The following is a 13,649-nucleotide window of genomic DNA, read 5'->3' on the forward strand; positions in this document are numbered from 1 at the left end:
GCTAGTTGTAATTTTATGATGGAGACCTCTGTCTTGGATTTGCCACTCATTCTGTGTTTTCTGTATAGGCGCATGTGGTTCAGAATGAGAATCCTTTGGCTGGTTTACCACCATCATTCTGAATAAGAAATACCTTGTTTTTCACATTGTAAATTCCCTGTTAGAGGCAGGCTACCCATCACCAGCATTAGGAATGACTTTTTGACAACCATGCTTTATGATATACATCCGATTGTGGGAGGAAGCACTCATCACTTGTTTCACTCAGATAAATGAAAAACTTTGAAGGATGTGAAGTTTTAATTGTTGTTTTTGGGCTCTGGCCATCAGTGGTCAATATTTACTGAGGGTAAGGCAAAGACAGTAACTATACAAGTATTACTGGAGATAAGATGGTTACTGCTGAGCCTGATCTTGATATTAAAGGGGGTGTGGGTACGGTCACAGTTAGTTTTTCAGCACTGCTTTTGGGGGTGGACTGGAAGAGGTAGGACATGTAAACTACCTAATATGGCATGGTAGCTCAGGTAAAACAAGATTAAGGAGATGATGAGGCTACTGGACAGATTAGGACTGAGTTGGATAATTGCTTTGTGATAAGCCAGGTGTGGGGCTCATCCTATGTCATCATTACGTTGATGGTCCTCCCTGTTTAATTAACAGTGATGGTACACCAACCAGTAATGCCTAGTAGTAAATTAAACCAATAAAAACATACCTATTAAAGAAAACGTTTGCATCTTTGTTAACAAACAGATCGAAAGTCCCACCCTCACCACCTTCACAGGCCCACAACCTCTATTCAAACATTAAAAACCCCATCCCCTACTGTCCTTCCGACCCTCTCCTCCCACAACAGGCCCACCTCTCAAAACAACAACTGTGTATCCACAGCCGGCCCTCCTCGACTTCCTCCAGGTCTTTGATAAGTTGCTGGAGGAGCACATCTGTGGTTGGGGGGCTTGAGACACTTGGCTTTCTGCGGCGATGGTGTGGCTGGGATCCCTACAGCTGCTGACTCAAGGCAGCAGCGAGGGCCTCCTCCTTTTCCTCTTCCAAGACCACTATAATGGTAATGCACGGCAATGGCCTCCATCTTCTAGAGTTGCAGCCAAGTTGCTATCTCCCTCTGATACATCTGGGCATAGCTTTCAGGAGGAGCAGCTGGATGATACAAGGAAAGAAGAAAATATTTTGAGTTGTAGAACTCAACACAAACACTTGTTTACATAGTTAGGCAGTAGCATTGCCGTTTCCCTAAGGCCCGTGAATTTTTTTGTTATTCTTTGTCACGGGGGCTTTTGTCCACAAAGAATTCACAGAATGCAGTATTCCGTATAAATTAATCCATGCCCCCGCCATAGTAAAAACGAAATAATTTTTTTTAAATAAGTGAAACATTAAAATGAAATAATGGGGTGACATTCATCATTATCATCTTAAGAGCTTTATTCAGTTAATAGTTACCATAAAAGCAAGCTAAAATAATAAACATTAGATTAAATTCATCTTTAAATACACAAAACATTCTGACAATATGCAATAAATCATCAACAAAATCCAGATGAAATTATAAAGAGAATACTTTAACAGATACAGTTAAAAGGCACAGTGCAGTTTTTAGAACATTTCCCTGCAGAAAAAAAGTAAATCCATTGCAGAATAATCACTTCACAGCTATTGTCCTTTGTTTTATAGTAGTGTAAATAAATCTATACAGTGCTACACAAAGGAGGCCTAAAAATACAAATTCTCTGCTTTCCACATAGCTCCCAGAAGAAAAACAAATGCAGCTGAGATTGTGTTGCTTGCTTGTAGAACATGAGCATAGTGCTAGGTCTTTCTCAATAAATACATTTGCAGGATAGGAGACCAGAAATTGGGCCAGGCCAAGTCTGAAACTTAATAGAAGTAAGCGTGGGCGCAAAATCCGTTCCGCTCGCGGATTTTGTGGATTTTGGGCAGTTTAGTAGAGGTATCGCACAAACCGATGGCGTCTTCTTGGATAAATATGAAGGGCAGAGTTCATTCTGGCACCATGCTCCTGTCACAAAAATTAAACCTCAACAGGAGGCACTTACAGATATAAACAAAGCATGTGCCCGAGTTGAAGCTCAAGTTCATTAACGCATTCATCAGCCTAAAAAGAATCGTGAGCTTTGTCGAGGCTGGGCAGGTGTGCTTTCTCCCCATATCTACCGTCGAAAATTAGCTGTGATGCTGGATAGAGGCCTTTGCATCCTTCACATTCACAAGCGCAATTACTCGTGCAGTTCCTATGACCAGGAGCTTCTTTCTCCTCATCTGCTGCTCTGACCTGTCTCTGACCTTTTATACACACAAGAGGCATGTGAACTTGCATAGAAGGCTCGCCCGTTTGGCCCCGCCCACACACCATCTTCCCGCCATTTACCCACTATGATGGACAGCTTACTCAAACGACCCTTGCGCCCTTCGGCGCGATGGCATAGTAACACACACATGGTCACTGGAACAACTCTTCTGGCACTTTACGCAGATGTAGTGTAGGAAAAGCACTATACATTCACCCAATGAGGTAGCACTTACTGATTAGCCAGTAGACAGTGGGAAATAGTCTGTTTGTCCAAATCCGTGAGTTCACAAATTGTTTCGCGAACTCGCAGATTTTTTTTCCGACCGCAAATCCGCAAAATTTGCCCATACTTAAATAGAAGAAATTTGTGATGTTTGGGAACATTTAACAAATATAGCTCAATTGGTTGTGTAGTATATAAAGGGAAATGTGCCCTTACCATGCCCTTCATCAGTTCTCCCTCCCTCCTTTTTTCAATAATCTGGAGCAGAAGTTCCCTTTTTACCAATGATCTAGTTCGCGATCAATAGACAAAGGATATGTAAATAACTCCACCCTGTCTTAACCCCTTCGCTGCTAGTCCTTGCCCCCCGTGCAAAGCCTTTTTCGGGCTATTTGGGTTAGTTCGAGCTTAGGCCCCTGTATTTTTTTGACAACATAAGGTATCCACGTCAAATTTGCATCCTTTTCTACCAACATCATGGGGATTCTAAAGGTATAGAGGAGTTGTGGATTCCCCTGGAGGGGACTCAGAAATTATCCAAAATATGCCTTTTTCTTTTTTTAAATGGGAAAAAGGGCTCCAAATGAAAGCGTCTGTTTTTTCCCTGCATGTGGTATAAAAAAAGGGGTTGTGGTGCTAAAATCACCATCTTCCCATCTTTCAGGGACAAGCAGACTTTTGTCAGAAAACCAACATTTTTCACACAGTTTTGGCATTTTTCTAGGACATAGCTTATTTTTGCTATTTTTTGTGATTTCAACCTCCTTCCAGTTAATGGTAGGAATGGGTATGAAAGCAATAATGTATCCTGAAGTACACAAAATTATAAATTTAGCAAGGGGTCATTTGTTTAGATCCTTCAAGGTTTCTTTATAGAAACTAACAGTTGAATATAGGACAAAGTGAAAATTAGTTGAAAAAAACAGCCATTTGTGTCAATGTTTTCACCTGTAATTCTTCTAATTATGAAAAATGTTTAATAGCAATATACCATTACATCCGCTGTACCTTTGTGATTGTGGGGATATATAGGACTTATAGGTTCACCATGAACCAGATGAACACAGAGCCAATAACAGAGCAGCATCTTGCAATGGTTTTTTATTATGTACCAGACATATAGGAATTAATTTAGGAAAATATATACGAGGAAACGGTATGAAAGACAATTATGTATTTCTGAAATTGGAACAAAATATAGAGTTTAGAAACTGTAGTTATTTGCACATTTCTGATATGGCGAGTAACCATACTAGCATGAGAATTATAGGTCATTTTTCAAAATGACATCTTTTTTACACATTGTCTTTCAATTGCAAGGCAGAAATTCATCGAAAGTCAATAGGTAATAACAGTTGCTCTACAATTCTGTGCTACTCTAAGTCTCCCAATAAAATTATACCTCACTTGTGTGGGTAAGCCTATTGCTTGTAACAGGAAACGTCCCAAAACGCAACGTGGACACACCACATTTTCACATTGAAAACTGACCTTTTTTTGGAAATTGCCTAGCTGTAGATTTAGAACCCTAACTCTGACCGCACCTACAGAAACCTAGGAAACATACATATTTTTGAAACCTAGACACACAGGGGAATTCAGGATGGGGTGACTTGACTGGCTCTCACCAGGTTATGTTACCCAGAATCCCTTGCAAACCTAACAATTTGTAAAAAATCATATTTTCCTCACATTTCTGTGGTGGAAAGTCCTTTAATCTACGTGGATCCACACAATTTAACATACCCCACATTCCCCAATGTCTTCTGAGAAAAATGGTACCTCACTTGTGTGGGTAGGCCTGGTTCCCGTGGCAGAAAACGGCCCAAAACACAACGTGGACACATCACAATTTCAAAGGGAAAACAAACCCTTTTTTTGGCAAAGTGCCTAGCTGTAGATTCTGAACCCTAGCTCCTAGGAAAACCTAACAAACCTAACAAAAATGGTACCTCATTTGTGTGGGTGGGTCAAGTACCAACGGCAGGCAAGGGCTCAAAACCTATTGAGGCAACATCAAAATTACCTATCACAAAACAACCTGGTTTTGCAAGGGGGGTTCCATGTGTTTTTGGCCCTGGGCTTAGCGGCCATCTGTGGAAACCTACTAAACCCACACATTTCCGAAAACTAGATACCCGGGGGAGTCCAGCAAGGTATGGCAGAAAGCCCACTAGGTCTCAGGAAATTTTTTTTTAATTCAGGTGTGAGGTCTGCCCAGAATGGGCATGCTATTGCCGATACCGCTCCCCAAAAATGCCACAGTCTTTCTGCCCCCTCGGGGGTGGACTGAGGCTGTGGCCCCTGATCTGCCCCCGGGGGGGAAAAAAGCCCACTCAGCACCAGCAATTACGCTGGCTTTTATTATGCATGGCCCCCACCCCCCAAAACCATAGCCACAGCCCCTTGGGGCAGATAAGGGGCCATTGCCCCAATATGCCTCCAAGGAGGGGCAGAAAGACTGCGGTAATTGTTTGTGGGGTGGAGGCATTATCATGCCTATTCTGGGCAGCCAGCATGCCTACATAATACAAATAAAAAATCCCTGGTGCATTGTGGGCTTTCTGCACGCCCCAGGGCAGATCAGGGGCTATTGCCCCGTCTGCCCCTGGGGGAGCAAAAAGACTGTTGCATTTTTTGGGGGGGGCATTGGCCTGCCCATCTTGGGCAGCCCCCACCTCTACATCAATAAAAATAAATCCTGGTTTCTAATTGGTTTTCTGTCCCCCCTGGGACTGATTGGGGGCTACTGGCCCCATCTGCACCAGAGGGAGCAAAAAGACTGAAATTTCACTGGAAGTGGGGCATTTTCATGCCCATTATGGCCAGCCACCACCCCAACATAAATAAAAAAATCCCTGTTTTCTAGTGGCCTTTCTGCCCCCGTGGGGGGGTGGCAGATTGGGGGCTACTGCCTCTGTCTGCCTGCTGGGGGGCAGAAAGACTGAAATTTCTCTGGTAGGGGCATTGCCATGCTCTTTTTTGGCCGCCCCCACCCCAACATCAATAAAAAACGAAAACTCCCTGTTTTCTAGTGGGCTTTCTGCCCCTCACGGTGTTCAGACAGACTGTTGTGTGCTAAAAGATATGGAGGGAGCAAAGGCCCTTGCCCAAGGGGCTGCTCCCCACATTCTCCCCTTTCCAACTATACCTCTTTCATCTTTTTCGTTTTTTGGGGGGGCTGAGATAGCCCCACAAGCACTGAAAATGAGAAACTGATACTAAGTTTCAGTTTTGTTTTCATTGCAATGGTGATAGCGAGCCATGCGAGCTATGGTAATTGCAACTAAAATCAAAAATAGGCCTGGTGAGGTTGGGGAAGCTCTTCTCCACCTCCCCAGGCAAATAAAAATGGGAAATTCCTCAGCTGTCTACAGCAGAGGGATTTTCTGACCATGTGCTCATGAAGGAATGGTTCAGGCATGAGCACACTTGTACTTGGACTCATGACGGAATCATTCCATCATGATAATCGAATGGGTTAAGCACAAAGATCGTTTTTGACATATGTGAGCCATTTAATGTTATGAACGGTATTCAGTCAAAATATCGAGTTTGAAAGGTTGACTTACACTAATATCGAGTTTTAAATATTGTGACACAGAAATATCGACAGCAAGAATATCATGGTCAAGAATATCGACTTTAAGATAAGAAATAACGATTTTAAAAATATGGAAGTCATTAATATCATTTGCAAAAACATACTTGTTTAAAATATACAATTTCTAATTAGTATTATTTATTTTAGTAAATATTTCGAATGTACCTGATGTTTTGTCTTGTATAAGTATTTCTTGTTTTTAAAATAAGTGTTATATTAAGTAGTTATTGGTTTTATTTTAATCACATGTTTTGATTTTTACTTCCGTAGCTGGTTGTGGATTTATAGGGGAATAGGGTGAGAAGTAATTTAAATGTATTCAATTAATGAATATACTTATTTATTAATATTTTTAATTGGGATTTTATAATGTTAATTGTGTTTTTAATTTTTGGGGGTACATTTTAGGTGTGCGTTGTGGGGTTCATAGGGGTAAAGGGTGGGAAGTAATATATTTGTAATTAATTGATAATTAGTTGTTCATTAATATTAATTCATTAATTGACTAACAATTGTGGCAATTGTGTAATTAATTTTAGTTGTGTGTTGTGGGGATTATAGGGGTAAAGGGTGGGAAGTAACTTATTTTTGATTAATTAATAATTCGCTGTCCATTAATCTTAATTAATTAATTAATTAACAACTAATTACGGTAAGTGTGTAATTAAATTAAGGTACAAGTTGTGGGGTTTATATTGGGGAAAGGTAGGAAGTAATTTATTTTTAAATAATTAATAATTTGTTGTTAACTGATATTCATTAATTTATTGACAATTAATTATGGTAACTGTGTAACAAATTTTAGGTGCATGCTGTGGGGTTTATAGGGAGGGGTAAAGTATGGGAAGTAATTTATTTCTAATTAATTAATGATTAGTTGATAATTAATATGAGTTAATTAATTGATAATTAATTAGTGTAATTGGTAATTTTTTATTTGGGGTTTGGCTTTATAGGGGTTAAGGGTGGGAGTAAATTAATTTTACTTACTTTATATTTAGTTGTTAAATACTATTAATTATTTTGTTGAGAACATTTTTTAATTGTGTAATTCATTTTTTTACAGTTTCATTTTAGGTGTGGGTTGTGGGGATTATAGGTGTAAAGTGTGGGAAGTTAATTCAATTTTATGTGTTTTAATTTGTTTTTCAATTGATAATATTTTTTTAAATATTATTTATGCAAATACTGTTTTTCCCCATGTGGGTTGTGAGTTGTATGGTGGTATAGGGTAAGAAGTAAATAGAGTAAATGTATGTAATAAAATAATGTTTTTGGTGATAAATAATTTCTAAATTGAAATATGTATTTATTTGAAAATATTTTTTTTATTCTATTAAATATATAATGTGTAGGTATTTGTGATTGTATTTAACAATACAATATTTTAACATTAAATATATTTTTATTTGTAACATATTCTATATATTTTTTATTTACTTAAAAAAAAATATTTTTTTATTTTGTTGATATTTTGTTTGTTTTAAATTTTGAATTGACTGGAGTGGGAATAGTAAATGTTACCCCTCTGCAATTCAACACTTTCCTTATTGATGCAGTGATTGGAGTAGGAATAGTAAATGTTATCCCTTCGCTATCCAACACTTTCCCTACTGTTGAACTCATTGGAGTGGGAATAAGAATCTTTACCCCTACGCTAGCCAACACTTTCCCTACTGTTCCACTGACTGGAGTGGGAATAGCCCATTTTATCTCTCTGCTATCCAACACTTTCCCTACTGTTGAACTTACTGGAGTGGGAATAGTAATTTTAACCCCTCCGCTATCAAACACTTTCCCTACTGTTGCACTCTTCGGAGTGGGAATAAGAATCTTTACTCCTATGCTAGCCAACACTTTCCCTACTCTTGCACTGACTGGAGTGGGAATATTACATTTTATCCCTCTGCTCTCCAACACTTTCCCAGCTCTTGCACTCACTGGAGTAGGAATAGTAATTTTTTAATTTTTGTATAATTTAAAAATTATAAAATATATAAAACTTATTAGTTTAATAATCGTTTTAAAGTAAATACACACATATATATTAATTATTACCTGCTTCGCTCCCAGCTACGTGAACTTGTTCGTTGGCTGGTGGGAGGAGCAGGTACCCAGGAGCTGCACAGTTGGTACAGACACAGGGCATGTGAAATGCTGGTATCGTTATATCGACGATTTGTTTATCGTCTGGGATGGAGGGATGGACTCAGCAAAAGAATTTATTAAAATTCTTAACACCAATGACCTCAACTTACACTTCTCCGGCTCGGTTAGTCCGGTGGCAGCGGAGTACCTGGACCTGAAGGTGTATATTGAGGGCAATCATTTGCTTACCACCCTGTACAGAAAAGACACTGCTGGCAATTCGACACTCTTTGCCAGCAGTAGCCATCCCACCCAATTGAAAAACAGCATTCCCTATGGAGAACTATTATGACTCCGTAGGAACTGCTCCAAGGACTCCGATTTCGAGGCGGCTGCCTCGGAATGCCTAGTGAGATTCTCCATGAGGGGTTATGGTAACACCTTACTGAAAAACACCTTACAGAAGGTAAGGAAGATACAGAGAGCTACACTTTTGGCCACAGATGATCCTACTGTGGGAAGAAATAGAAAATCCAGCAAAGAGAATGGGAAATTTAGACTCATTACCCCGTATTCTACGGGAGCTAAAGACTTGAAAGCCATGCTAAACAAGAACTGGCATATACTACAGACGGACAGTGTACTCAAGGATGACCTACCGGCTCATCCTCTAATCACGTTCAGCAGGGCACGGTCATTAAGTGACATGCTGGTCTCGAGTCACCTAGACAAACCTACCCCGAAAACCAATTCCTTGAAGCAAATGGCAGGCTTCTTTCCTTGCGGTCACTGCAAGGCATGTAGTGGTAGCAGACGAGTGCTATCATATGATATACCAGACACCGGTAACAAAGTGCCGATCAAGCACTTTATTACATGCAGCTCCCAGTTTGTAGTCTATTGCCTAGTCTGCCCATGTGGCTTACGCTACATAGGCAGTACTATCAAGGAACTCAAACTGAGGATCCTGGAACACCAACGGGCAATGGAGAAAGTAGACATCTCATATCCGGTTGCCCAGCACTTTGCAGAAGAACATAACAAAGACCGCACAAAACTCCGATTCTTTGGACTGGACATTGTTCCACCCAATATAAGAGGAGGTGATCGGTTAGGAGACTCCGCAGACTTGAATACTTATATATTGTGGATCTTTCCACTAAATATCCGGGAGGACTTAATAGCGGCGAGGAATTATCATGTCATCTGGGTAAATAAGGCCATAGGTATAGTGTTTACACCGTATTCCTGCAAATGACTGAATTTCTCATTTTTGATGTTGGAATGAACTATATAATGTATCTGCGTTGATGAATATTTTTCTTTTTCTTACTTCTTTTATCCTTTTCTTGGTCTATTTTTTTCTGACCTTCTCTTATCTTTTCCTTCTCACTTCTCTTACTTCTTCTTTCTTTTTACCTTCTTTCTCTCTTTCTTTCCTTTTCCTTTCTTTACCCCCTCGCTTATCCTGACAGGTTATGGAAGGGATGTAATTATGTAGATATGTATATTAAATATGTGTATATATAGAAACAGAAGTGGCCAATATGGAATCGCGACCTGATATAAATTGTCTCTTGAGATTTGAGCTCTCTATCGTGGGCTTGGTAGAATTTCAATGCAATGTAATTCAGAGCAGCCTAAAAATGAATTGCGATATATTTGTGAGCTTTTTGAGTTGACTGAGGTCTAGAGTCTTTGGAGTTCTTTTTGGCCATTCTGGATATACCATTTATGCATGCCACACTTTTTACTACGTCTTTTCCCTTGAACGCTTACTGTTTTGATAGAGTAATTGTCTGATACATACTTGAAGGAAATGTATATTCATGCTAAACCCTGATGAATTCTTATGATGAATCCCCTGATGAACTTCATATGAAATGTGATATTACTCTTTCTCTGTGTTTTGCGGCTTGTCTTAAGACTTGCACTGTTTACTTGTAAATATGACATTGTACATCTTATCATAGGACACCAGCCGATCCACGGCTTTATTTCAACGTGAGAATGCACGGATGAATTAGAATAGACCCTTGTATGGATAGAACACCTTTCCAATATGGCGCCCATAGAGGCACAAAGGGGTAAAGTCTTATGTTTATGTCAATGTTCATTAACTTCTATATTTAATGGGATGTTTGAAATTGACGAGTGACACACTGACGAAGGCTTATGCCGAAACGCGTCTGTGCCTTTTTGTTCCCCGAAATTAAATCACTGGATAACTCTTGGATTCTGAGTGCTGCCTCTTTCTTGTGAAAATGAGAAGAGTCTTTGAGCGTCATATATTAATTATTATACATGTGTGTTTAACTTTTTTAAATTAAGTTCATTTGCTAAAATGTATACTAAATCATTTTTTTTAAATTAATGTTATTCTTTTATATTTATAAATGTATTTTATATACATGAAAAACAATATTTTGAACGGGTATATTTATAAAATCGATATTTTTTTCTGATATTTTTGTACTTACCATTATAAGTATAGGATGAAGATATTTTTACATTAATATTTTGGTCACAATATTTTTGTATGGGGATATTTTGGGTGTCAATATTTTTAATGTGCCATCATTAGCCCCTGATAAACTTAACCAATCAGATATCACAGCTTGTTTTAGTTCTGCCTCTGGCCTGTCTAGATTGATAGCCAAAGCAGTATAGGTGTCATTCTTACAACATATCCCAAATTATCTAGTCTTAATTCCTTGAGCATTATTACAGAAGGGACACTGGGGGGAATGGACAAGAGTCTGTGCAAAAAAATAATTTTACTAACCTGCAGTGCTTGTTTGTCCATGTACCCCATATTCCAAGACTACAGGTGCAATTGTTACAGATCTTGCTTTGTAAATAGCAATCGCTACATATAATGGCAGGGAACCCAGTATAGAGGCAAATTTAAATAGGGATGGTAAGGCTTGCTTAAATTGTATAATCCTTATACCCTTCAGATGTGCCCAAGAACTCGTCAAATAGCACCCACGAGTAGGTAAATGTGAAAGCACATTTAAGCGGAGTGCCACCAATCCGAAAGGGAGTTAACCTACTACTTGGTTGCCCACACACCATGGCATAGGATTTGGTTTTGTTTGTGGAAAGACCCAAATTGGTCATGAACATCACAAAACTATCCAATAATTTCTGAAGACCCCTCCTCTCTCTGGACATAAGTATGCAGTCATCCACATACATCAATATGGGTAGCTGTCATTTTCCCATCCTCGGAGGGTCAGCTTGAGCTCTAATCAGGTAGTCCTCTAGCCCATTAATATAAAAACTACAAAGGAAGGGGGCCAGCACACAACCTTTCCAGAGCCCCTTTCTAATCTTTATAGAAGTAGTACATTCCCCATTTGGGCCAAACCTAATACTACCTTCAACATCTGCTTGTGACTAAGAACCAAGATAAACAATGTTGGGGTTGGCACCTTTAGATAGATACATGTAGCACAACTTCCCCCTTAAAACATTATTCACTTAGGTCCATAAATGCCAAGAATAGACAGCCCTCTTTGGTGGCCACATATTTACTCGCTATTATAAGTAAACGTAGGCACTCATCTGCCATGCCTACACCCTGTCTAAAACCATATTGTGCAGTCTGAGTCCAGACAAGGAACATTTTTCCGGATTCATGTATTTGGTGTGCACTCTGGGGGTAGCTGCAAAGTATGCAATTTTCTAATCTCAAACCTTTTAGCCTTTTCTCCTTGGACACTATTAGATTCTGGCAGAGGATTTTCCTTTCTAACAGGGGTATGTTAGAGTCATGTTATGGGGCATTGTGCAAAAGGGGTCAAGTCTTCCGGTTTCGCCTGTTGGGGGCCCTTCTCCTGAGTCACTTCCACATTTGCATTTACAGCAGTATCCAAAGATGAGATGTCAGCAAAAAAGGCTACACACTCTTTCATAAGGGCAGCTTGAAGGGCATAATTGACCTGGAAGGCACATGGGTAAGCAACTACTTCAATGATCGATCAATGTTCTGCAATGCCATAACCATTGGGGTCAAACACTTCACATGGGCCTCTTCTAGACAATTATAATCCCATGCGGGCTGTCCATAATAGCCTCATCCACTATTCCAGTAGGTACTTGTTGTCAGCCTTTAGGCTCAGGGACCATCTTTTTCTTACGATGAGTGATGACACACTTTCTAACACTTACTTTCAACGTGTTAACCTGACACAAGCCCACTTTCTATCTCTTATTGGGCGGAGAAGCTAGTGTGTCTGATTTCATGTTTTTTCCGGAAGGGGGCTGGGATCCTGTTGCCACAGATATGGTATTGAGGTCCTCCACATACACACAACAGTTTCCAATAATCTAAGTGTTGTCATTCGTTTTACCTGCTTGTCCCCCTAATTTCTGTTGGGCGCATCCTGTTGAAGTAGAGCTTGGCAAAATATTTAGCTTCTCTGCCTGCTCCTTCCCAATAAAGAATAATAATGACTTTCTGGTGGTCCCCAACCTCTCCTCCACTGATTCAATCTCCGAATGTATCACAGACATGCAATCATCAAATAGTTATTCGTTATCGAGCCAGCTCCCTGCTTTTCATTTTTACTGTTGGCAATTGCATTAGTATTAAGCTTACACAATGTCCATTAGGAGCACAACCTTGTGTTTGTAGTAAATTTCCACGCCAAAAAGGGTGGCCCAGATTGGCCTCCTCCAGCTGCTGATGTGCATAGACGGATATAGAAAAGGGTTCACCCACACGAAGTCACTGGGACCTGGATAGCGTAAGTACTGAGGAAAGGGGTACCAGCAATAAGCAACAAATTCAAACAATTAAATAATAATAAGAAAGCTTAATTGACCTGCATTGTTCTTTATTCACAATGTAGGTATATGCTAATCATAATCAGTTTAAATACACAATCACAAAATATTCATAGTGCCCCTGGAAGGGAGGGAAGTGGTATAGTGTAAGGTGGTGTGGGACGGGTAAAGGATAGTGACAATATAAAAACCGGCCTAGCGGCCTCACTGTTCTATGTATCAAAGTCCAAACATAGACAAAGCAAAAGACCATTGGTTCAATACCTCATTAGGTAAAGATCATGCTCCACATGATCTGGTCATTTATTGTGATATTTGTTGCTTATTGCTGGGACCCCTTTCCTCAGTACTATATAGATGTGCATAGACGGGCCCGTCCTTGGCCCGGGCATACCAGGCACTCATCCTGGTACTTAGATGGCGCTTTTGTAATAGGTGGCCCACCAGGGTCTGCTGCCTGTTGCAGGGCTCCTCCTCCTGCCCAGTTGGAAATTGAGACAGGTAGTCCCATTAATGCAGTTTAGCACCTTCGGCACCCCTGTACTTAGATGTTCCTTTTGTCGCGCATAACTCATCAGCTACAAGAGGCTGTTTCAGTGTTCCTC

The sequence above is a fragment of the Lissotriton vulgaris genome, chromosome 4_1 (genome assembly GCF_964263255.1).
Source record: "Lissotriton vulgaris chromosome 4_1, aLisVul1.2, whole genome shotgun sequence".
Lineage (NCBI taxonomy): Eukaryota > Metazoa > Chordata > Amphibia > Caudata > Salamandridae > Lissotriton > Lissotriton vulgaris.